General features: G+C 44.7%; 1 non-coding gene across 1 annotated transcript; it reads left to right on the forward strand.

Annotated features, from left to right (window-relative positions):
* The first annotated feature begins 17,833 nt into the window (after positions 1 to 17,833).
* On the forward strand, positions 17,834 to 17,905 carry trnay-gua (transfer RNA tyrosine (anticodon GUA)). The gene has a single exon. It is a non-coding gene; the product is annotated as a tRNA-Tyr (tRNA).
* The last annotated feature ends 9,494 nt before the right edge of the window (positions 17,906 to 27,399 follow it).

Genomic DNA, 27,399 nt, shown 5'->3' on the forward strand with positions numbered 1-27,399 from the left:
GCCTTGGTTCAAACAAAAGAGCTGAATTCCAGAGGTGAGGTAAGAGTGACAGCCCTTGACATCAAGGCCACATTCAACCGAGTGTGGCATCAAGGAGCCTATGCCGAACCGGAATCAATGGGTATTAGGGGACAAACACTCCACTGGTTGGAGTCATACCTTAATCAATCGGAAAATGGCTATGGTTGTGGAAGGTCCGTCATCTCAGTTCCAGGATATCTCTGCAGGAGTCTCTCAGGGTAGTATCCTAGGCCCAAGAATCTTCAGCTGCTTCATCAATGACCTTCCGTCCATCATATGGTCAGAAGTAGGGATGTTCGCTGATGATTGCACAATGCTCAGCACCATTCACGACTCCTCAGATACTGAAGCAGTCCATATTCAAATGCAACAAGATCTGAACAATATCCAGGTTTGGGCTGACAAGTGGCAAGTAACATTCGCGCCACACAAATGCCAGGCAATGACCATCACCAATAAGAAACATTCTAACCATCACTGCTTGACATTCAATGGTGTGACCATCACTGAATCCCCCACTGTCAACATCCTTGGGGTTACCATTGACCAGAAACTCAATTGGACTCACCACATAAACACAGTGGCTACAAGAGCAGGTCAGCGGCTAGGAATACTGCAGCGAGTAACACACCTCCTGACTCGCCAAAGCCTATCCACCATCTTCAAGGCACAAGTCAGGAGTGTGATGGAATACTCCCCATTTGCCTGGATGGGCGCAGCTCCAACAACACTCAAGAAACTTGACACTATCCAGGACAAAGCTGCCCACTTGATTGGCATCACATCTACAAACATCCACTCCCTCCACCACCGATGCTCAGTAGCAGCAGTGTGTACTAAGATGCATGGCAGCAATTCACCAAAGATCCTGAGACAGCACCTTCCAAACCCGTGACCACTTCCATCTCGAAAGACAAGGGCAGCAGATACATGGGAACACCCCCACCTGCAAGTTCCCCTCCAAGTCACTCACTATCCTGACTTGGAAACATATCGCCGTTTCTTCGCAGTTGCTGGGTCAAAATCCTGGAATTCCCTCCCTAACGGCATTGTGGGTCAACCCACAGAACCTGGATGCAGCGATTCAAGAAAGCAGCTCACCACCACCTTCTCAAGAGCAACTAGGAATGGACAATAAATGCTGGCCAGCCAGCAATGCCTATGTCCCAGGAATGAATTAAAAAAGGTGCAGGAAGCTGCAAGCTGGTAGGTTGAGCTGTGAACTGGGTGGGTGATGCGCGATATTACTCACGAGGCTTGAGATGCTCAAGGAAATAAAGGCTTTTATTTACTATTACAATGAAGCTACCATATATAGTACATGATCCCAGACTGAGGGGTCCCAGACAGAGCAGTGACCTTTATACCTCTCCCAGGAGGCGGAGCCCGACTGGGATGTACCATAATAACTATAATACAGGTAGAACAGCCCAACCCTAACCCCAACAGTAACAAGTAGAACAACCCAACCCTAACCCCAACAGCAACATATATACAGACTCGTAGTACTGGCCAGACCCTGGCTCAGTACTACCTAGTGGGAACCAACGATGGTTCACCACAGTGGGGTTGGGGTGGTTTGAGTGATGGGTCTTGGGCTATATCAGATCAGGTGCAGGCACTGCTTTCCTCTTTCCCTCGTGGGTGTTTCAGTGTAAACTTTTTCGGCCGCACGTTGGCACCGTTTTTAGCATTGCAGCCTCACAGCACCAGAGACACGGATTTCAATTCCGGTCTGTGTGGAGTTTGCACATTGCAAGAGTTTTCTCCAGGTGCTCCGGTTTCCTCCCACACTCCGGCGTTACGGGGATAGGATGGAGAGGAAGGGTTGGGTGAGATGATCTTTTGGAGAGTCGATGTGGACTCGATGGGCCCTGCACTACCGGGATTCTGTGATTCTGTCTGACTATCCCGGTAATGGAGGTGGATGCACGTTGCTGTGTTAGATTAGATTGTTTCTCATAACTGGGGCTCCATGTTCTATAATAATGGTGGATGCTCAAACCCAGACAGTGTCTCGAGGTAGAAAACACTCTCTCTCCATCAGCAGGGATCTAACCCGCCCGCATTCCACCATTCTGCATTGCAGTTTCCATTTATCTGTTTCCTCTGACAGTCTGTTTCTGCCTTCCTGTGTTTTGCTGCAGTGCTCCACATCCTCGGCTGTAACTAATCGATTTTTGTCTCCTGCAAATTGCAACAACATACTTTCAATTTTGCAAGTGTTGAAAAACTTTTAAATAGAGCGGGTTCTGTGTCGCACAGGAATCTCTTAGATTCTCTATAAGATTCCCCTTGTAGTGAAATGATCAAAAGCTTGGTCCAAGAGGAAGGTTGTAAGGAGAATCTTAAAGAATGAGCATTCTGTAATACCCAGAAATCGCTCGATCAAAAAGATTTTTTTTAACACTTACAAATGGGAGATTTTGGCTCCATTAGTGAACACCATCTGCTGGAACTTTTCTCACAGTTTGAAGGCAGGTCACTGACCTGAGCCCCATCTCCGTTTCTCACTCGATAAATGCTGAATATTTTAGGTATTTTACTTTATCTACCCTCAGGCAGATCACCCACGGTTATTAAACAACAATGAGCCCTGATTAGGAGAATCAATATAACTAAGATGACCAATAGAATCTAACTAACTGAGATTCACCTCTGTAGTATTTTGCTTTGGTTTCATCATTTCATCACATTGAGATTAGAAACACAGGCAGTTTGAGCAGGTTTGAGTCAGTGTCTGAGTTGGATGCGGATCATTTTTGTTGCCTCAGTTTGAACCGGAGTGGGGCTGGAGGAGTATATGTTGAGTTTGAACCCGAGAGATTTGGAGCCCAGTCGGGAACAACAATTTCCAATGTGAGACTGTCAAGGGAAGATGACTGATGAGGGTAGGGCAGTGGATGTTGTCTACATGGACTTCAGTAAGGCCTTTGACAAAGTCCCTCATGGCAGACTGATGCAGAAGGTGAAGTCGCATGGGATCAGAGGTGAGCTGGCAAGGTGGATACAAAACTGGCTCGGTCAAAGAAGACAGAGGGTTAGAAGTGGAAGGGTGCGTTTCTGAATGGAGGGCTGTGAAAGTGGCATTCCTCAGGGATCAGTGCTGGGACCTTTGCTATTTGTAATATATATAAATGATTTGGAGGAAAATGTAACTGATTTGATTAGTAAGTTTGCGGACGACACAAACGTTGGTGGATTTGCGGATAGCGATGAGCACATAGGAAATATACAGTAAATGGCAGAACCCTTAAGTGTATTGATAGGCAAAGGGATCTGGGTGTACAGGTACACAGGTCACTGAAAGTGGCAATACAGGTGGAGAAGGTAGTCAAGAAGGTATACGGCATACTTGCTTTCATCGGCCAGGGCATTGAGTTTAAAAATTGGCAAGTCATGTTGCAGCTTTATAGAACATTAGTTAGGCCGCACTTGGAATATAGTGTTCAATTCTGGTTGCCACACTACCAGAAGGATGTGGAGACTTTGGAGAGGACGCAGAAAAGATTTACCAGGATGTTGCCTGGTATGGAGGGCATTAGCTATGAGGAGAGGTTGGAGAAACTTGGTTTGTTCTCACTGGAACGACGGAGGTTGAGGGGCGACCTGATGGAAGTCTACAAGATTATGAGAGGCATGGACAGAATGGATAGACAGAAGCTTTTTCCCAGGGTGGAAGAGTCAATTACTAGGGAACACAGGTTTAAGGTGCGAGGGGCAAGGTTTAAAAGAGATGTATGAGGCAGATCTTTTAAACAGAGGGTGGTGGGTGCCTGAAACTTGCTGCCGGGGGAGGTAGTGGAAGTTGATACGGTAGTGACTTTTAAGGGGGGTCTTGACAAATACATTAATTGGCTGAGAATAGAGGGATATGGTCCCCGGAAGGGTAGGGAGTTTTAGTTAAGTCAGGCAGCATGGTCGGTGCAGGCTTGTTCCTGTGTTGTAATTTTCTTTGTTCTTTGTTCCTTGTACTGGGGAAGATCAGATTACCAAACGCATCCTGTCCATTCCACTTCAGAATGTTGTTTTAGTAAAAATATTTATACAGTACCTTTTATCGGATTACGCATCTTAACTTTATTCTCGGGATTTGGGTGTGAGTAACAAGAGCAGCAGATACTGTCAATCTTTAGTTGTCAGTATCAGGCGTTGGTGGACCTTCTTCCAGAACCGCTGCAGTCATTGTGGTGAAGGTGCTCCCACAATGCTGTTTGGTAAGGAGTTACAGGATTTTCACTTAGTGATGAGATATGTCCAAATCAACAACCACTTGTATTTATGTAGCACCCTGAATAGAATAAAACATTACAAAGTATTTCACTGGAATAGTATATTGCAATATTTTACACTGATACATAAGGAGATATCAGGGTAGAGGATCAAAAGCTTGGTCAAAGAACGAGGCTATAATGAGAATCCTAATGAATAAGAGAGAGGTGGAGAGGTCTGAGGAGAGAATTCCAGAGCGTATGGCCTGTGCAGCTGAAGGGGCGGTCACCAATGGTGGGTCAGTTAAAATCAGGGATGTGTAATAGATCAGAATTAGATGACCCAGATATCTGGGAGGGATATAGATTTTGATTTGATTTGATTTGATTTATTATTGTCACATGTATTAATATTTAGTGAAAAGTATTGTTTCTTAAGCGCTATACAGACAAAACATATAGTTCATAGAGAAGGAAACAAGAGTGCAGAATGTAGTGTTACAGTCATAGCTAGGGTGTAGAGAAAGATCAACTTAATGCAAGGTAAGTCCACTCAAAAGTCTGACAGCAGCAGGGAAGAAGCTGTTCTTGAGTCGGTTGGTACGTGACCTCAGGCTTTTGTATCTTTTAACGAAGGAAGAAGGTGGAGCAGAGAATGTCCGGGGTGCGTGGAGTCCTTAATTATGCTGGCTATTTTGCCGAGGTAGCAGGAAGTGTGGACAGAGTCAATGGATGGGAGGCTGGTTTGCGTGATGGATTGGGCGACATTCACGACATTTTGTAGTTTCTTGCGGTCTTGGGCAGAGCAGGAGCCATACCAAGTTGTGATTCAACCAGAAAGAATGGTTTCTATGGTGCATCTGTAAAGGTTGGTGAGGGTCATAACTGACATGCCACATTTCCTTAGTCTTCTGAGAAAGTAGAGGCGTTGGTGAGCTTTCTTAACTATAGTGTCGGCATGGGGGGGGGAAACCAGGACAGGTTGTCGGATCTGGACACCTAAAAACATGAAGCTCTCAACCCTTTCTACTTCGTCCCCATTGATGTAGACAGGGGCATGTTCTCCTTTACCTTCCTGAAGTCGATGACAATCTCCTTCATTCTGTTGACATTAAGAGAGAGATTATTGTTGCCATACCAGTTCACCAGATTCTCTATCTCATTTCTGTACTCTGTCTTGTCATTGTTTGAGATCTGACCCACTATGGTGGTGTTGTCAGCAAACTTGAAAATCAAATTGGAGGGGAATTTGGTCGAGTTTGGATTGGAGATTGGAGGGTATTATAGAGATAGTGAGGAGAGAGGTTACTGATGGATTTGAAAACAAGGACGAAAATGTTAACATTAATGTGCTGCTTAACCAGGAGCCTGTGGAGCTCAGTGAGCACAGGGGTGTTGTTTAAATGAGATTGAGTGCGAGTAAGGACACAGGAAGCAGAGTTTTGAATGACCGCATATTTATGTGGCTGGCTGTGAATAGTCCAGTTTCAAGGGATCAAAGGTGTGGATGAGTTACAACAGCAGATAAGCTGGGTCTTAGTGATCTGTTGTCAGGAGCTCAGTTTGAGGTGAAACATGACACTAAGATTGTGAACAGTCTATTTCAGCCTCAAAGCTGCAAGGGCGATGAATGATTTGATGATTAGGGAGTGAAGTTTGTAGCGGGGACTGAATACAGTGACTTCAGTCTTCTCATAGAAATGGAGAATATTTCTGTTCACCCAGTACTGGATGTCAGACAAGTGGTATGTGACTTGAAGGGAAACTTGGAAGTTATGATTTTTCACATACACCTGCTACACTGGTCCTTCCTGGTGGTGGAAGTTGAGGGTTTGGGAGATACTGTCAAACTTCTGTTTGAGTTGTAGAAATACTTTGACCCTCCTGCTCTGCAATCTTTCCTCCAGTCACTCTGATCAAGACCTTTGATCCGGACCTTCAGAATACCCCCCGTGCTCTCATCCCACGTACTACCCACGTTGGAGATCTCTACTGCCTCCCGAAGATACACAAGGCAAACACACCCGGCCGTCCCATCGTATCGGGAAATAGGACCCTGTGCGAGAACCTCTCCGGCTATGTCGAGGGCATCCTGAAACCCATTGTACAAAGAACCCCCAGCTTTTGTCGCGACACTATGGACTTCCTACAGAAACTCAAGACACATGGAGCAGTTGAACCAGGAGCACTCCTCGTCACAATGGATGTCTCAGCACTCTACACCAGCATCCCCCACGATGATGGCATTGCTGCAACGGCCTCAGTACTCAATGCCAACAACTGCCAGTTTCCAATTTTACAACTCATCCACTTCATCCTGGACCACAATGTCTTCACCTTCAACAACCAGTTCTTCATCCAGACACACGGAACAGCCATGGGGACCAAATTCGCACCTCAATATGCCAACATCTTCATGCACAGGTTCGAACAAGACTTCTTCACCGCACAGGACCTTCAACCGATGCTATACACTAGATACATCGTTGACATTTCCTTCCTTTGGACTCATGGCGAACAATCACTGAAACAACTATATGATGACATCAACAAGTTCCATCCCACCATCGGACTCACCATGGACTACTCTCCGGAATCGGTTGCATTCTTGGACACACGCATCTCCATTAAGGACGGTCACCTCAGCACCTCACTGTACCGCAAGCCCACGGATAACCTCACGATGCTCCACTTCTCCAGCTTCCACCCTAAACACGTTAAAGAAGCCATCCCTTATGGACAAGGCCTCCGTATACACAGGATCTGCTCGGATGAGGAGGATCGCAACAGACACCTCCAGACGCTGAAAGATGCCCTCATAAGAACAGGATATGGCGCTCGACTCATCGATCGACAGTTCCGACGCGCCACAGTGAAAAACCGCACCGACCTCCTCAGAAGACAAACACGGCATATGGCATGCTTGCCTTTATAGGACGGGGCATAGAGTATAAAGGTTGGGGTCTAATTTTGCAGTTGTATAGAACATTGATTTGGCCGCATTTAGAATACTGCGCCCAGTTCTGGTCACCACACTACCAGAAGGACGTGGAGGCTTTAGAGAGAGTGCAGAGGAGGTTTACCAGGATGTTGCCTGGTATGAAAGGGCTTAGTTATGAGGAAAGATTGGGTAAACTGGAGTTGTTCTCACTGGAAAGACGGAGGATGAGGGATGACCTAATAGAGGTGTATAAAATTATGAAAGGCATAGATAGGGTGAACGGTGGGAAACTTTTTCCCAGGTCGGTGGTGACGTTCACGAGGGGTCATAGGTTCAAGGTGAGGGGGGGGGGAGGTTTAACACGGATATCTGAAGGACGTATTTTACACAGAGGGTGGTGGGGGCATGGAATGTGCTGCTGGACAAGGTGGTGGAGGCGGACACACTGGGAACGTTTAAGACTTATCTAGATAGCCACATGAACGGAGTGGGAATGGAGGGATACAAAAGAATGGTCTAGTTTGGACCAGGGAGCGGCGCGGGCTTGGAGGGCCGAAGGGCCTGTTCCTGTGCTGTACTGTTCTTTTTGTTTGTACGGGACACGGTGGACAGAGTACCCTTCGTCGTCCAGTACTTCCCCGGAGCGGAGAAGCTATGGCACCCCTCTGGAGCCTTCAACATGTCATTGATGAAGACGAACATCTCACCAAGGCCATCCCCACACCCCCACTTCTTGCCTTCAAACAACCACACAACCTCAAACAGACCATTGTCCGCAGCAAACTACCCAGCCTTCAGAACAGTGACCACGACACCACACAATCCTGCCACAGCAGGATTAGGTTGATTGGCCAGCTTAAAAAATTGCCCCTTAGTGTCCTGGGATGTGTAGGTTAGAGGGATTAGTGGGTAAAATATGTGGGGGTAGGGCCTGGGTGGGATTGTGGTCGGTGCAGACTCGATGGGCCGAATGGCCTCCTTCTGCACTGTAGGGTTTCTATGATTTCTATGATTTCTATGAAGACGTGCCAGATCATCGACACGGATGCCATAATCTCACGTGAGAACACCATCTACCAGGTACATGGTACCTACTCTTGCAACTCGGCCGACGTTGTCTACCTGATACGCTGCAGGAAAGGATGTCCCGAGGCATGGTACATTGGGGAAACCATGCAGACTCTATGACAACGGATGAATGAACATCGCTCGACAATCACCAGGCAAGACTGTTCTCTTCCTGTGGGGGAGCACTTCAGCGGTCACGGGCATTCAGCCTCTGATCTTCGGGTAAGCGTTCTCCAACGCGGCCTTCACGACACACGACAGCGCAGAGTCGCCGAGCAGAAACTGATAGCCAAGTTCCGCACACATGAGGACGGCCTCAACCGGGATATTGGGTTCATGTCACACTATCTGTAATCCCCACAGCTTGCCTGGACCTGCAGAATCTCACTGGCTGTCCTGTCTGGAGACAATACACATCTCTTTAACCTGTGCTTAATCCTCCCTCTACTCACATTGTCTGTATCTTTAAGACCTGGTTGGTTGTAGAGATTCGCATTCTAATCAGTATTCTGCAACTTGATTTTGTGTCTCTGTGCCCTGTTTGAGAGCAGATATCCACTCCATCTGACGACGGAGCAGCGCTCCGAAAGCTAATAGCATTTGCTACCAAATAAACCTGTTGGACTTTAACCTGGTGTTGTTAAAACTCTTACTGTGTTTACCCCAGTCCAACGCCGGCATCTCCACATCATCTGTCCTCCACACAGAAAAACATGCTGGGATTTTGCAACTGCTTTCATAGTCAGATTTTCCTAGTGCCGGCCCCACAAATTCAGCTCATTTTCACAACCTGTCTTTGTGTTTTTGTAGGTTCTCTGTCATTCACCTTTCTCTGTTTTAAATCAATGTCATGATGTGGAGATGCCGGCGTTGGACTGGGGTAAGCACAGTAAGAAGTCTCACAACACCAGGTTAAAGTCCAACAGGTTTATTTGGTAGCAAATACCATAAGCTTTCGGAGCAATGCTCCTTCGTCAGATGGAGTGGTCTCTGTTCTCAAACAGGGCACAGACACAGAAATCAAATTACAGAATACTGATTAGAATGCAAATCTCTACAGCCAGCCAGGTCTTAAATGTACAGACAATGTGGGTGGAGGGAGCATTCAACACAGGTTAAAGAGATGTGTATTGTCTCCAGACAGAACACCATCTACCAGGTACACGGTACCTACTCTTGCAACTCGGCCAACGTTGTCTACCTGATACGCTGCAAGAAAGGATGTCCCGAGGCATGGTACATTGGGGAAACCATGCAGACGCTACGACAACGGATGAATGAACACCGCTCGACAATCACCAGGCAAGACTGTTCTCTTCCTGTGGGGGAGCACTTCAGCAGTCACGGGCATTCAGCCTTGGATCTTCAGGTAAGCGTTCTCCAAGGCGGCCTTCACGACACACGACAGCGCAGAGTCACTGAGCAGAAACTGATAGCCAAGTTCCACACACATGAGGACGGTCTAAACCGGGATGTTGGATTTATGTCACATTATCAGTAACCCCTTGCCTCCTGGACTTGCACAATTTCACAAGCTGTACTGTCTGGAGACAATACACATCTCTTTAACCTGTGTTGAATGCTCCCTCCACCCACATTGTCTGTACATTTAAGACCTGGCTGGCTGTAGAGATTTGCATTCTAATCAGTATTCTGTAATTTGATTTCTGTGTCTGTGCCCTGTTTGAGAACAGAGACCACTCCATCTGACGAAGGAGCATTGCTCCGAAAGCTTATGGTATTTGCTACCAAATAAACCTGTTGGACTTTAACCTGGTGTTGTGAGACTTCTTACTTAAATCAATGTCCCCAGTCAAGAAACTCAATCTGACAGAGTTGCCCAAACTATCGTTGGCTGAATATCACCTGATTGTGAACATGGAAGGTCAAAGTACCATTTGTAGTGGGAAGAAAGTGTACACGTGTTCTGTGTGTGGACGAAGATCATCTGATCTGTCAAAACATGAATGCAGTCACAGTGGGGAGAAACCATGGAAATGTGACCATTGTGAAAAGGTTACCCATCTTAATTGGAAGCACATTGGTGGGGAGAGACCATTCGCCTGCTCCTTATGTGAAGAAGAATTCACTCAGGCATCACATCTGCTACCACACCAGCAAATTCACAGTGGGGAAACACCATTCTCAGAGTGTGGGAGGTGATTCACTCATTCATCTAGCCCGCTTTAACACCAGCAAATACACACCAAGGAAAGACCATTTACCTGCTGAGTGTGGGAAGGGATTTGCTCGATCGTCGAACCTGATGAAACACCAGCAAATTCACACTGAGGAGAAGCCATTCACCTGCTCAGAGTGTGGAAAAAGATTCCCTAAGTCAGACCAACTGATGAGGCATCAGCACATTCACAAGTAACTGTAGAAGTTGGAGTTTGTGACTGAAGACATTCATGCCTGTATCATATTCATGACGGATGGTAAGTTAATGTTTTACTTTGCTTCAATAAATCCATGAATTAATATTGCAGACTGTGAGGAATATGTCTGCCCAGTGATGGTCAGTCCTTTCGTCACTTTATTTACTCTATGTGGATGAACTTTTACCTCTTCTCATTTTGTGGACTGCATTTTAAGAGTTTGATTAAAAAGCTTCTAAGGACATGAAAAATCTGCTGCAGCCCATTACTAAATTTAAAATGATTTTAGTCCCTTTCGCACGAGAAGAAACATTCATGAGGAAAACATTTTCACAATTTGTATCAGCTGAAGTTTTCACATTGATTCTCAAAGAAAGTTTCAATGGCTCGGGTACTGGGTAAATACTGCTCGGAGGTTTAGTGAATGGGATATAATCTATTAGTGTTTTCCTGTGCCTTTGCTCGGTGTATTGTGGGGTTTGGCCCAGGTTGGAGCACCTTGTGTCCCAGGTACGGGCTGTAACAAATATTCAACAATAAACGTGAATTAATTATCTTTGTTCTCACTCTAAAATTAAATGAATTTGGTAATGTTTCGAATCAGTCACCATGTGTGAGGTGAATGCAATAACCACTACGTTACAGAAACTCTCTGCTGAAAACAGCCAAAGGGACTTGATCAGAATTATAAACTGTACCATCATGCTGCATTTCAAGATCTTGTTTTGCAGCAATAGAATTGGGCTGGGATGTTTTGGAATGTTGTCAAGAAATTGATCCAGCAACAGAATCGTGAAATGTCCCAGCTCATTAAGAGGGGCTTCAGTCCATCGTCTCTATGCCAGCTTTTTCAGAGCTGTCTAGTTTGCCCCAATATAATTTTCTTTATTCATCACTATGAACTTTACATTTCAAGTCATTGTCAAATTCCCTTATGAAAACTGAGTTAAGAAGGTAACATTGAAAGAGATATTGGAGCCTTTGACTCGACTCAATGACAGGTTGAGCTAGAGTTGGGATTCATGCAGTTTTTGGAATGCAAAATATTTATTTCTGCAAGCAATTTCATTTTGATTGTTTAAAATAAACTTATTTTCATCAAGAATGTGCTCATTTCTCAGTTGATATATACAATCTAATTTCCCCCACTGCACATCCTGTTACAGAGGCTGTTATAGAAAAGAGGGAAAGGTTTCCAACGGCTTTACAAAGCCCTGGTTAGATCACACTTGGAGGACTGTGTATATTGTAGTTCTAGGATCAGTATTGGTCTTGGGAACAGGGCAGTGCTGATCCAGCAGAATGTCAGTTCTGGAATGTAAGTGAACATTCTATTCTCTGTAAACGTGAACATGCAAAACTCTACTGCCTGAGTCCCATGCCCTCTCATCCCTCTGCTCATTGACCCGTATTGGCTCCTGGAAAAAGTGTCCAAAAAAATCACCATTGTATTCAAATACATCCATGCCCTTGCCCCTCTCTTTAACCTCTCTGAACCCCACAAACCTCTGAGTTATCTGTGCTCCTCTAATTCGAGCCTCTTGTACATTTTCAATCCAAATTGATCCACCATTGCAGTTCAGTTTCTGAGGGCCTAATCTCAGGAATTCCCTCCCTAAATATCTCCCACTCTTTATCTTGCTGTCCTCCATTAAGTGATTCCTTTGTTGATTTGATTTACTATTGTCACATGTATTAGTATACAGTGAAAAGTATTGTTTCTTGTGTGCTATACAGACAAAGCATACCATATATAGAGAAGGAAAAGAGAGAGTGCAGAATGTAATGTTACAGTCATAGTTAGGATTTGGAGAAAAATTGACTTAATGTGAAGTTTGGCCATTCAAAATTCTGATGGCAGCAGGGAAGAAGCTGTTCTTGAGTCAATTGGTACGTGTCCTTAACACTCATCCAAGCTAATATCTCTTCATCTGAGTCTGTGTCGTGCTGGAGCTGCTGGATGCCAGTGTAACCCAGGCAAACACGTATGTGTCTGTAGCTTGAAGAGTTTTGGCTCAGAATCATCAAGCAGAAGGCTGAGCTGGAGACAGTGCAACACATCAGGGATAGAGAAAGGTACCCAGATGTTTTGTACCAGGAGGCAGGCACATTATTGAGGATAGAGTCTTCTAATGTGGTCAATGGTCAGGGACAAGAAGGTGTGACTGCAAGTCAGGCAGATGAAGGGACACAAAGGACATGGTCAAGAAGAAGAAGGAGGAGGCACATGACATGCATAGGCAGCTGGGATCAAGTGAATCGCTTGAAGAGTATAGGGGGTGTAGGAGTAGAGTTAGAACATAGGATAAACTGATTGAACATAGAACATAGAACATAGAAAGCCACAGCACAAACAGGCCCTTCGGCCCACAAGTTGCGCCGATCACATCCCCACCTCTAGGCCTATCTATAGCCCTCAATCCCATTAAATCCCATGTACTCATCCAGAAGTCTCTTAAAAGACCCCAACGAGTTTGCCTCCACCACCACCGACGTCAGCCGATTCCACTCACCCACCACCCTCTGAGTGAAAAACTTACCCCTGACATCCCCCCTGTACCTACCCCCCAGCACCTTAAACCTGTGTCCTCTCGTAGCAACCATTTCAGCCCTTGGAAATAGCCTCTGAGAGTCCACCCTATCCAGACCCCTCAACATCTTGTAAACCTCTATCAGGTCACCTCTCATCCTTCGTCTCTCCAGGGAGAAGAGACCAAGCTCCCTCAACCTATCCTCATAAGGCATGCCCCCCAATCCAGGCAACATCCTTGTAAATCTCCTCTGCACCCTTTCAATGGCTTCAACATCTTTCCTGTAATGAGGTGACCAGAACTGCGCGCAGTACTCCAAGTGGGGTCTAACCAGGGTCCTATAAAGCTGCAGCATTATCTCCCGACTCCTAAACTCAATCCCTCGATTAATGAAGGCTAGTACGCCATACGCCTTCTTGACCGCATCCTCCACCTGCGAGGCCGATTTAAGAGTCCTATGGACCCGGACCCCAAGGTCCTTCTGATCCTCTACACTGCTAAGAATGGTACCCTTCATTTTATACTGCTGCTCCATCCCATTGGATCTGCCAAAATGGATCACTACACACTTATCCGGGTTGAAGAGAGAAATCAGGAGGACAAAAAGGAGGCACAAGATTGTTTTGGCAGATAAGGCAAAGGAGAATCCAAAGAGCTTCTACAAATACATAAAGGGCAAAAGAGTAACAAGGGAGAGAGTAGGGCTGCTTAAGGATCTTGATCAGTTGGGCCAGTGGGCTGACGAATGGCACTTGGAGTTAAATTTAGACAAATGCGAGGTGATGCATTTTGGTAGATTGAACCAGGGCAGGACTTACTCAGTTAATGGTGGGGCGTTGGGGAGAGTTACAGAACAAAGAGATCTAGGGGTACATGTTCATAGCTCCTTGGAAGTGGAGTCACAGGTGGACAGAGTGGTGAAGAAGGCATTCGGCATGCTTGGTTTCATCGGGCAGAACATTGAATAGGAGTTGGAATGTCTTGTTGAAGTTGTACAAGACATTGGTAAGGCCACACTTGGAATACTGTGTGCAATTCTGGTCACCCTATTATAGAAAGGATACTATTAAACTAGAAAGAGTGCAGAAAAGATTTACTAAGATGCTACCGGGACTTGATGGATTGAGTTACAAGGAGAGGCTGAATAGACTGGGACTTTTTTCTCTGGAGCGTAGGAGGCTGAGGGGTGATCTTATAGAGGTCTATAAAATAATGAGGGGCATAGACAAGGTAGATAGTCAATATCTTTTCCCAAAGGTAGGGGAGTCTAAAACTAGAGGGCATAGGTTTAAGGTGAGAGGGGAGAGATACAAAAGAGTCCAGAGGGGCAATTTTTTCACACAAAGGGTGGTGAGTGACTGGAACAAGCTGCCAGAGGTAGTAGTAGAGGCGGATACAATTTTGTCTTTTAAAAAGCATTTAGATAGTTACATGGGTACAATGGGTATAGAGGGATATGGGCCAAATGCGGGCAATTGGGATTAGTTTACGGGTTTAAAAAAAAGGGCGGCATGGACAAGTTGGGCCGAAGGGCCTGTTTCCATGCTGTAAACCTCTATGACTCTAAGAAGGTCATCTATGTGCGGATCCACAAGGGATGGGTGAGATTCCAAATGAATATTTCTCATCATTATTTACTGTTGAGAATAGCATGGATGTTAGGGAACTTGGGGAAATAAATAATAATGTCTTGAGGAGTGTACATATTACAGAGAAGGAGGTGCTGGAAGTCTTAAAGCGCATCAAGGTAGATAAATCCCCAGGACCTGATGAAGTGTATCCCAGGTTATTGTGGGAGGCTAGGGATGAAATTGCAGGTCCCCTAGCAGAGATATTTGAATCATTGATAGTCACGGGTGAGGTGCCTAAAGATTGCAGGATGACAAATGTTGTGCATTTGTTTAAAAAGGGTTGCAGGGAAAAGCCTGGGAACTACAGGCCAGTGAGCCTCACATCTGTGGTGGGTAAATTGTTGGAAGGTATTTTGAGAGACAGGATCTATAGGCATTTAGGGACACAAGGACTGATTAGGGACAGTCAGTATGGCTTTGTGAGTGGAAAATCGTGTCTCACAAATTTGATTGGATTTTTTGAAGGGGTAACCAAGAAGGTAGATGAGGGCAGTGCAGTTGATGTTGTCAACCTGGACTTTAGCAGGGCCTTTGACAAGGTACCGCATGGTAGGTTGTTGCATGAGGTTAAATCTCACAGGATCCAGGGTGAGGTAGCTAAATGAATACAAAATTGGCTTGATGACAGAAGCCAGAGGGGTATTTTTCAAACTGGAGGCCTGTGACCAGTGGTGTGCCTCAGGGATCAGTGCTGGGTCCACTGTTATTTGTCATTTATATTAATGATTTGGATGAGAACATAGGAGGCATGGTTAGTAAGTTTGTAGATGACACCAAGATTGGTGGCATAGTGGACAGTGAAAAAAGTTATCTCCGATTGCAACGGGATCTTGATCAATTGGGCCAGTGGGCTGATGAATGGCAGATGGAGTTTAATTTAGATAAATGCGAGGTAATGCATTTTGGTAGATTGAACCAGGGCAGGACTTACTCAGTTAATGGTAGGGCACTGGGGAGAGTTGCAGAACAAAGGGATCTAGGGGTACAGGTTCATAGTTCCTTGAAAGTGGAGTCACAGATGGACAGAGTGGTGAAGAAAGCATTCAGCATGCTTGGTTTCATTGAACAGAACATTGAATACAGGAGTTGCAATGTCTTGTTGAAGTTGAACATTGGTAAGGCCACACTTGGAATACTGTGTACAGTTCTGGTCACCCTATTATAGAAAGGATATTATTAAACTAGAAAGAGTGCAGAAAAGATTTACTAAGATGCTACTGGGACTTGATGGTTTAAGTTATAAGGGGAGGCTGGATAGACTGGGACTTTTTTCTCTGGAGCGCAGAAGACTGAGGGGTGAACTTATAGAGGTCTATAAAATAATGAGGGGCACAGATCAGCTAGATAGTCAATATCTTTTCCCAAAGGGTAGGGGAGTCTAAAACTTAAGGGCAGAGGTTTAAGGTGAGAGGGGAGAGAGACAAAAGTGTTCAGAGGGGCAATTTTTTCACTCAGAGGGTGGTGAGTGTCTGGAACAAGCTGCCAGAGGTAATAGTAGAGGTGGGTACAATTTTGTCTTTTAAAAAGCATTTAGACAGTTACATGGGTAAGATGGGTATAGAGGGATATGGGCCAAATGCAGGTAATTGGGACTAGCTTAGGGGTTTAAAAAAAAGGGGCGGCATGGACAAGTTGGGCCGAAGGGCATGTTTCCTTGCTGTAAACCTTTATGACTCTATGAGTTCAGGAGTTTCAGAATCTGCAATTGTCAAATGGCAGTGCTGTTCTCTCAGCTGGTTTATATTTGACTGGGGGTGCAAAAAGGAACTGGTAGTAGGGACGGTATAGTGAATGGGATTGACAATTTTCTCTACAGCAAAAGGCCAGATGTCTGTGTTGCCTACCCTGTGCCAGGTACCATACCTTGGTCCCAATGACAAAGGTAGAACTCAGAAATAAGTTTTGCATCGAGAATCTGATGCAGGAGCCGCTAATTTTGGAAAAAGCAACTGAAACATGTATTCATTGGGCTATTAACTGGGTAGAGGTAGAGTACCTAAATTAGAGAGACAAATCCGCTCAAAGATTGGTGTGAGAGAAGTGGGTTCTAGTTTGTGGGGCACTGGCATCAGTAGGAGGGAAAATAGGGCCTGTGCCATTGGAGTGGTCTACAACTGAGCCGTGCTTGGAATAGTGTTCTTGTGTACTGCATAATGATGGAGAAATCCACGTTAATTTTGCCATTTCTACATGACTGAATATGAGTTACAGCACTGTTTGATGTTAGCTTGGACATGAAATGGAAGTGAAGAGAAATAGTGGAATCTTCAAAACACACCAATCTAATCGCTGGCTCCTGTGAAACTTACAAGTTAATACATGGCAGCCATTCATCACTGAAAAGAGCTGACACATGTACAATTCTCCCACTTGTATGGTGCATCTTTGAACTCCCTACTCCCCATCTCAGACATTGTCACACCCAAAAAATATCACTCACCTGAAAATTTAGCCTGTTCCTCGCTCCAAGTATTTCTATCCACTTTGCAGAAGGAAATTTGCCATCCTTACCCAGTCTGAATGGCATGGAACTTCAACCCCACAGCAATATATTGACTCTTAACTGCCCTCAGAAATCACACAGAAAAATAGTCAGTTCAAGGGAAAATAGGGCTGGCCTTGACCACAAAATACATATTGCATAAATATGCTTTTATGAAATTAATTCTCATTTTCTTTCGTTTCATGTCAAATAGGATGACATTCTGGTGTTTTATTGTTTAAAATCACTGCCCTTTAACTATTTAAACAGGTAAGGTTCAGTCAACGAAAACTGATCAACTGCGACCTGCAAATCCCACCTGAAAACAGAAAATGTTGGAAACACTCAAACAGATTCTATGGCAAGGGATCAGAGTGAGTGCTTCAGGTCGCTGACCTTTTATGCAAACTGGAAGAATGTAGAGATTTAATAGTTCATAAACAAGTCCAAAGTCAAGGAAAATAGAGGGGGAGAGAAGGAAAGAATAAATGGTCTTGTGATAGGTTGGAAAGTTGGATTGATTAAATGACAATGGGGATAAGAGCCAAAATATGCGGGTGCTGTATGTGAGGGCGTATAGCTCAGTGGTAGAGCATTTGACTGTAGATCAAGAGGTCCATTGTTTGAATCCATGTGCCCCCTTTAGCGTTGCTGTTTCCTACATTATAACAACAACCCGTTATTTGCTGGAACGCCCATTTAGTGGCCTGCTTGTTGGCGAAGGTGCTACATAAATGCAAGTCTGTCTTTCTTTAATTACATTCAAACCCAGTCCTCTGGTCTCTGATCTTCGTCAGTGGAAACAGTTTCTCCTGACCTGCTCTATCAAACCATCCATCCCCATAATATTGAACAGATGCATGAAGTCTCCGTTGAAACTTTGCTGCTCCAAAAAGAACAATGTCAGTCTCTATAATCTCCCCACAAAATTGAATTTCCTCAGCTCTGGACATGATGCAAGGCGGAGGATTGAGAGGAGATTTTGGAAAATATGACCAATTGGCAGGCGGTAAAATGGAACAGGAATCAAACCAGAAAATCCAGTCTCCAGCTTTGTGAATCTTTAGAAAATATTTGGGAACTGGAATCAGAGCAGAATGAAGGGTGAACTGTCTGACTGAGCAGAGACAGTCAAGGCACCTTTTCCTTCTTTAGTACACTGGAACATTGACTCCGATGTTATCAGTGAAATTAACTGATCTGAGACATTGAAAGGATTCTCATTACTGCACATCAGGAATTGAAACCTGATATCCATTTCAGGGCAACCAGAGTCCACTGAATTCAAGTCTAACCGCAGGGATTTGATTTGATGGAAATTATATACAGCTTAGAATTAGGGTGGAGGCAAGAGAAATTTGCTTGGTACATCAATTGATTCAGAAATGTTATCTTGTTGCTATGATGCCCATCTTATTCTGATTACAGGACACAGGTTTCCATTCTACAATATTGCTTTCAATGGTGGGGCGGTCACCCAGCATTCGATAGAGACACAGATAGAGAGAAAGAGACCAAGGCAGATATACAGAGAACATAAGAACAGAAGAAATAGGAGCAGGAGTAGGCCATCTGGCCCTTCGAGCCTGCCTCGCCATTCAACAAGATCATGGCTGATCTGAAGCGAATCAGTTCCATTTACCCGCCTGCTCCCCATATCCCCTAATTCCCTTATCGATCAGAAAACTATCTACACGTGATTTAAACATATTCAACGAGGAAGCCTCCACCACTTCAATGGGCAGAGAATTCCAGAGATTCACTACCCTCTGAGAGAAGAAGTTCCCCCTCAACTCTGTTCTGAACCGGCCCCGCCTTATTTTGTGCCCTCTAGTTCTGGTTTCCCTTCTAAGTGGAAAGAATCTCTCCACCTCTACCCTATCCAGCCCCTTCATTATCTTATATGTCTCTATAAGATCACCCCCTCATCCTTCTAAACTCCAACGAGTACAGACCCAATCTGTTTAATCTCTCCTCATAAGCTACACCCCTCATCTCTGGTATCAACCTGGTGAACCTTCTCTGCACTCCCTCCAAGGCCAAAATATCCTTTCGCAAATAAGGGGACCAAAACTGTACACAGTACTCCAGTTGCAGCCTCACCAGTGCCTTGTACAGTTGCAGCAAGACCTCCCTGCTTTTATACTCTATCCCCCTCGCGATAAAGGCCAACATTCCATTCACCTTCTTGATCACTTGCTGCACCTGCAGACTGAGTTTTTGCGATTCGTGCACAAGGACCCCCAGGTCCCTCTGCACAGTCGCACGATGTAATTTTTCTCCATTTAAATAATATTCCAATTTACTATTATTTCTTCCAAAGTGGATAACCTCACATTTGCTAACGTTATATTCCATCTGCCAGATCCTCGCCCACTCGCTCAGCCTATCCAAATCTCTCTGCAGACTTTCCGCGTCCTCCACGCAATTCGCTTTCCCACTCACCTTTGTGTCATCAGCAAACTTGAATACCCTACATTCAGTCCCCTCCTCCAGATCATCTATGTAAATGGTAAACAATTGAGGCCCCAGCACCGATCCCTGCGGCACGCCACTGGTCACCAACTGCCAACCAGAAAAGCACCCATTTACCCCAACTCTCTGCTTCCTGTTAGATAGCCAATCCCCAATCCACGCCAACACCTTACCCCTAACTCCGTGTACCCCAATCTTCTGCAGCAACCTTTTGTGAGGCACCTTATCGAACGCCTTCTGGAAATCTAAAAACACCACATCCACCGGTTCCCCTCTGTCAACCGCACTAGTGACATCTTCATAAAAGTCCAGTAGATTCGTCAAACACGACTTTCCCTTCATGAATCCATGCTGCGTCTGCTTGATCGAACCATTCTTATTCAGGTGCTCTGTTATTTCCTCTTTAATAATGGACTCTAGCATCTTCCCAACTACGGACGTTAAGCTAACCGGCCTGTAGTTACCCGCCTTTTGTCTACTTCCTTTTTTAAACAGCGGCGTAACAGTAGCTGTTTTCCAGTCAGCCGGCACTACCCCAGAGTCCAGCGAATTTTGATAAATTACTACTAACGCATCTGCTATTACCTCAGCCATTTCTTTCAGTACCCTGGGATGCATTCCATCCGGGCCCGGGGACTTGTCTACCTTCAGTCCTATTAGTCTACCAAGCACCACCTCCTTAGTAACAGTAATTGTATTAAGGACCTCCCCTCCCACCAACTCTCGATCTCTAATATTCGGCAAACTATTTGTGTCTTCCACCGTGAAGACCGACACAAAGAACTTATTTAAAGTCTCAGCCATTTCCTCGTTTTCCACTATTAAATCCCCCCTCTCATCTTCCAAGGGTCCAACATTCACTCTAGCCACTCTATTCCTTTTTATATACTTGTAAAATCTTTTACTATCATTTTTTATATTTTGAGCTAGTTTAGTTTCATAATCTATCTTTCCTTTCTTAATTGCTTTCTTAGTCGTTCTTTGTTTTTCTTTAAAGCTTTCCCAATCCACTAATTCTCCACTATTTTTGGCCACTCTGTACGCATCTGATTTTATTTTAATACTCTCCTTTATTTCCTTCGTTATCCACGTCCGGTTATCCTTTTTCTTACAGTCCTTCTTTATCACCGGAATATATTTTTGCTGAGTACTTAAAAAAATCTCCTTAAAAGTCCTCCACTGTTCCTCAGCTGTCCTACCTACCAGTCTGCTCGCCCAGTCTACATTAGCCAATTCCACCCTCATCCTATCGTACTCCCCTCTGTTCAAGCAGAGGACACTGGTTTGGGACCCTACTTTCTCACCCTCCATCTGTATCAGAAATTGCACCATATTATGATCACTCATCCCAAGAGGATCCTTCACAAGAAGATCCTTAATCCTACCTGTCTCATTGCACAGAACCACATCCAAAATAGCTCGCTCTCTCGTAGGTTCTGTAACATACTGTTCAATGAAACAATCCCGACAGCATTCCAAGAACTCTTCCTCAAGCCCTCCACGTCCAATTTGAGTCGACCAATCAATATGTAGATTAAAATCCCCCATGATTATTGCCGTTCCACTTTTGCACGCATCCATTATTTGCTTGTTTATAGCCCTCCCCACCTCTAAGTTATTATTTGGGGGCCTATAGACCACACCTACCAGTGTCTTTCTCCCCCTACTATTCCTTATCTCCACCCACAATGATTCCACGTTTTGCTCCTTAGATCCTATGTCGTCTCTCACTACCGTCCTGATATTATCCTTTATTAACAAAGCTACCCCACCTCCTTTTTCTACCTGTCTATCCTTCCTAAATGCCTGATAACCCTGTATATTCAGTTCCCAGTCCTGGTCACCCTGCAACCACGTTTCTGTGATGGACACTAGATCATATTCATTTGTATGGATTTGTGCCATCAACTCATTTACTTTTTTTCGAATGCTTCGTGCATTCAGGCAAAGTGTCTTTATGCCAGCCTTTATCTGGACCCGGTTTATTGAAGTGCTACTAACATCTCCCAAGCCCTCTCCTCCTTTAGCTAGTTGTTTATTCACTATACTCCCAGCATTAGAGTAGACACCTCTCAATCCTATGGTCTGACCTCTCCCCTTCTCTGTTCCCAGTCCACCTGCCCTCTTGCACTGCCTATAACCCTTCTCTGTTTGCGAGCTACCTTCCTCACTCTCAGTCACGTCACTTTGATCCCCTCCCCCCAACCTATCTAGTTTAAACTCTCCCCAGTAGCCTTAGCCAACCTTCCTGCCAGGATATTGGTCCCCCCAGAGACAAAGAGACTCATAGAGACAGAGAGTGGGATCGACAGTGAAAGGAACAAATAGATTTAATAATTCCAAATGATATTAAGATCCATGACTGAGCTGAAAATGTATCTGCAAACTCACACTAAATAGATTTTTCACCATCTGAAAATGGAAAGGGATTCACCCGATCAACCCATTAACTGATACAGCAGCATAGTCTCATTGGCGTGAGAACATTCAGATACGTCAAGTCTATGAAGGGATTTATTCAGTTTGCACACCACAAAATACTTCAAATTTAAAATTTGAAAGGATTTGTTCCACAATGAAGGCATTGTTGCCGGCAAGATATGGTTCAGATGTCACATCTGTAAGAAAAATGTCACGAGGTCACCCCATTTGCTGAGATTCCACTGAGTTCAGTTCTAACTGTGGGGATTTGTTCTACAGTTCATTACATCCATTAGAGAATTATGGTGCAGGTCAGGAAAATTGATCTCTGTAGTAACTGAATCAACAGTTTTATATTTTGGTCCAATGGCACTCACTGTATTATCATTTACAGAACATAGGTTTCTAAACTACAGTATTGCTTTCAATTCTGGAGCCGTGATCCAGCATTCATCACGGGTGAGAATGTACCCTATCTTCGCAACTGCACCACCCTGAACATGCGCAGTACGGAGACTGAGCCTGGAGCATACGCAGAGCGGATGAGTGAATATCGAGTGGAGAAAATTAACAGAATTCGGGGTGGGCGAGGAATGGAGCCTGCGAAATGGGCACAGAGGCTTCATAAAGACACAGTTCAGGCCGCACACCTCAAAGAACAAGGTCCCAGTCTTGTGTTTACAGAAAACGGGCGAGAAAAGTCTGGATTTCTCCCTTCGCTAGACTGGGGTTAACGGCCGCCATCTTTATAGGGGCAATAGGCAGCAGAGCGCATGCGCGCTCGTCCTGCTCCAGGCACCAGGAGCAAAGAATGTTGTGAATTTCTATCCTGGATTCAGATGACTTTTGGAAACTCCTTTTACAGGGAATTTAAAGGGGAGAATTTACACACATAAAACTCAAACTAAGATCAGTGTTTGTGTATGCTCAATCTTAGTAATTAATGTTATTAGCAGACATTTGAAACAAACCTCACGTTATAATTTGACAGTCACGTGATTCATCGGGACCTAGATATTACGGGCTGCTAAGTGGAAGCATTGAGTTTCAGGTCATTACCACTCACCCTGTAAAATTTCTTCCTCACCTGCTCCCTGCAGATCTTGTCCCAAATCTTATATTTATGTTCGTAACTGTGTACAGTCAGGTAATAGGGACAGATTATCTTTAACTCAAATAAATCTAACATAAACTTGTACAGCTCTATCAAATCTCCCCTAAATCGATTTTGCTCCAAGGAAAATAACCCGAGTTTATCCAACATAATATGCAACTAAATTCCCTCAAGCCATTCTGGTAAATCTCTTCTGCATCTTCCAAAATGTGTGGTGATCTCTGGTTTGCACCGACCCAGATGTTCTGTGTCCATGTCTGGGGCATCATCACACAGCGACTATTGCACGGTGACATCACCCCTGCTCCCCAGGAATTTCCTCAACTGGGCGATTTCTCTCTTGACTCCAGTGCTTCTGATATCTTTCCAGCTGCAGGCTCAAGCACAAGATTTTAACATTGAAAACAGTGAACTTGTTTCAGAGGAGAGTATTTTTGATTATGCATCCATAACTTAGAGCTTTTAGTGCTGTGCTCTCACATGTGTAAGTAGTCTCACAACATCAGGTTAAAGTCAACAGGTTTATTGGTAGCACAAGCTTTCGGAGCACCACTCCTTCATCGGATGAGTGCAGGATTTGTTTCACAAATAAATCCTGCACTCACCTGATGAAGGAGCGATGCTCCGAAAGCTTGTGCTACCAAATAAACCTGTTGGACTTTAACTTGGTGTTGTGAGACTAATTACTGTGCCTACCTCAGTCCAACACCGGCAACTCCATATCACTGTTATCTGTAAGAGGTTCTATGTCTCTTGGGCTGGTCTGACTCCTTTACTGTGGATCTGAATCCATGTCCATCCATTGCTGTGTTTTACCTCTGCCCTCCCTGATCACCTCTCTGTCATTGTCCGACTCCCTCTGTCTCTAATAATTGGTATACTTTAGACTCGCTTCTGTACCAGCTTTATTTTCCCACAGTATCTTTCATAGTCAGGAATTGTTTGTCCTGTTCTAAAGTCTATTTCTCGTCTGTTTCTAAGCTTATATTAACCATCAAATTCAGCACAATTTTAATTAATTTTGAACAGTGTGAGCTATTAATTCTGTTTCTCTCTCCACAGATACTAGCAGTATATTGTCAAACTTGTTGCCTGTGGAGAAGATGATGTTTGACCTTGAACTGCTGCAATCCTTGTGGTGAAGATGTTCCCACGATGCTGTTAGGTAAGCAGTTACAGGGCTTTCACCCATGATGATGAAGGAACAATGATATATAACAATGTCCAAATCAACAACAATTTGTGCTTATCACATTTTTAATGTCAGACATTGTTCCAAGATCTTTCACAGAAATGATACAAAGCAAAGTTTGACAGAAAACTGACAGAATGGCCACCAATGGCAGAGAATTAAAATCAGGAATAGACATAGAACAGAGAACAGTACAGCACAGTACAGGCCCTTCGGCCCTCAATGTTGTGCCGAGCTTTGTCCGAAACCAATATCAAGCTATCCCACTCCCTATCATTCTGGTGTGCTCCATGTGCCTATCCAATAACCGCTTGAAAGTTCCCAAAGTGTCCGATTCCACTATCACAGCAGCCAGTCCATTCCACACCCCAACCACTCTCTGAGTAAAGAACCTACCTCGGACATCCCTTCTATATCTCCCACCATGAACCTTATAGTTATGCCCCCTAGTAACAGCTACATCCACCTGAGGAAAGAGTCTCCGAACGTCCACTCTATCTATCCCCCTCATCATCTTATAAACCTCTATTAAGTCGCCTCTCATCCTCCTCCGCTCTAAAGAGAAAAGCCCTAGCTCCCTCAACCTTTCCTCATAAGACCTACCCTCCAAACCAGGCAGCATCTTGGTAAATCTCCTCTGCACTCTTTCCAATGCTTCCACATCCTTCTTATCGTGAGGTGACCAGAACTGCACACAATATTCCATATGTGGTCTCACCAAGATCCTGTACAGTTGCAGCATAACCCCACGGCTCTTAAACTCAAACCCCCTGTTAATAAACGCTAACACACTATAGGCCTTCTTCATGGCTCTATCCACTTGAGTGGCAACCTTCAGAGATTTGTGGATATGAACCCCAAGATCTCTCTGTTCCTCCACATTCCTCAGAACTCTGCCGTTGACCCTGTAATCCACATTCAAATTTGTCCAGCCAAAATGAAGCACCTCGCATTTATCAGGGTTAAACTCCATCTGCCATTTTTCGGCCCAGCTCTGCATCCTATCAATGTCTCTTTGCAGCCTACAACAGTCCTCCACCTCATCCACTACTCCACCAATCTTGGTGTCATCAGCAAATTTACTGACCCACCCTTCAGCCCCCTCCTCCAAGTCATTGATAAAAATCAGAAATAGCAGAGGACCCAGCACTGATCCCTGTGGTACACCGCTGGTAACTGGTCTCCAGTCTGAAAATTTTCCATCCACCACCACCCTCTGTCTTCTATGAGATAGTCAGTTACTTATCCAATCGGCCAACTTTCCCTCTATCCCACACCTCCTTACTTACTTCATGAGCCGACCATGGGGAACCTTATCAAACGCCTTACTAAAATCTATGTATACGACATCAACTGCTCTACCTCCATCTACACACTTAGTTACCTCCTCAAAGAATTCAATCAAATTTGTGAGGCAAGACTTACCCTTCACGAATCCGTGTTGACTATCCCGGATTAAGCTGCATCTTTCCAAATGGTCATAAATCCTATCCCTCAGGACCTTCTCCATTAACTTACCGACCACCGAGGTAAGACTAACCAGCCTATAATTACCAGGGTCATTCCTATTTCCTTTCTTGAACAGAGGAACAACATTCGCCAGTCTCCAGTCCTCTGGCACTATCCCCGTGGACAGCGAGGACCCAGAGATCAAAGCCAAAGGCTCTGCAATCTCATCCCTTGCCTCCCAAAGAATCCTAGGATATATCCCATCTGGCCCAGGGGACTTATCGATCCTCAGGTTTTTCAAATTGCTAATACATCTTCCCTCAGAACATCTACTTCCTCCAGCCTATCAGCCTGTATCACACACACATCCTCAAAAACATGGCCCCTCTCCTTGGAGAACACTGAAGAAAAGTATTCATTCATCGCCTCTCCTATCTCTTCTGACTCCATGCACAAGTTCCCACTACTGTCCTTGACCGGCCCTAACCTCACCCTGGTCATTCTTTTATTTCTCACATAAGAGAAAAAGCCTTGGGGTTTTCCTTGATCCGACCCGCCAAGGACTTCTCATGCCCACTCCTAGCTCTCCTAAGCCCTTTTTGTAGCTCATTCTTTGCTACCTTGTAACCCTCAATCGAGCCATCTGAACCTTGTTTTCTCATCCTTACATACGCTTCGTTTTTCCTCTTGACAAGACATTCAATTCTTTTGTGAACCATGGTTCCCTCACTCGGCCATTTCCTCCCTGCCTGACAGGGACATACCTATCAAGGACACGCAGTATTTGGTCCTTGAACAAGCTCCACTTTTCATTTGTGCCTTTCCCTGACAGTTTCTGTTCCCAGCTTATGCTCCCTAATTCTTGCCTAATCGCGTCATAATTACCCCTCCCCCAATTATAAATCTTGCCCTGCCGTATGGCCCTATCCCTCTCCATTGCAATAATGAAAGACACCGAATTGTGGTCACTATCTCCAAAGTGCTCTCCCACAAACAAATCTAACACTTGGCCCGGTTCATTACCCAGTACCAAGTCCAATATGGCCCCACCTCTTGTCGGCCTATCCACAGGAATGTTCATGAGGTGAGAATTAGAGGAAGCACATATCTCAGAGGGATGTGGGGTTGGAGGGGATCACCAAGATAGGGAGAGGCAAACCCATGATGGAATTTAAAATTACAGATGAGAAATTTAAAATGTTAGTGTTTCTTACCGGGAGCCTTTGTAGGTCAGTGAACACAGGTGAAGGGTCAACAAGACTTGGTGTGAGTAAGCACACAGGGAGCAGAGTTTGGATAACCTCAAGAAGACAGGGAGGTTGAATGTGGGAGTATGGCCGGGAGTGCGTTAGAATATTTCAGTCAGGATGGTGTGTGACTTGGAAGTGATGCTGTCTGTGTCAGTCTCTCAAATTACCAGATTAATTCAGCTCAATTTCACAACCTGCTTTTCTGCTCTTGTGGGTTTTCTCTCTCTCTCTCTCT

This window comes from Mustelus asterias, chromosome 12 (genome assembly GCF_964213995.1).
Source record: "Mustelus asterias chromosome 12, sMusAst1.hap1.1, whole genome shotgun sequence".
Taxonomy (NCBI): domain Eukaryota; kingdom Metazoa; phylum Chordata; class Chondrichthyes; order Carcharhiniformes; family Triakidae; genus Mustelus; species Mustelus asterias.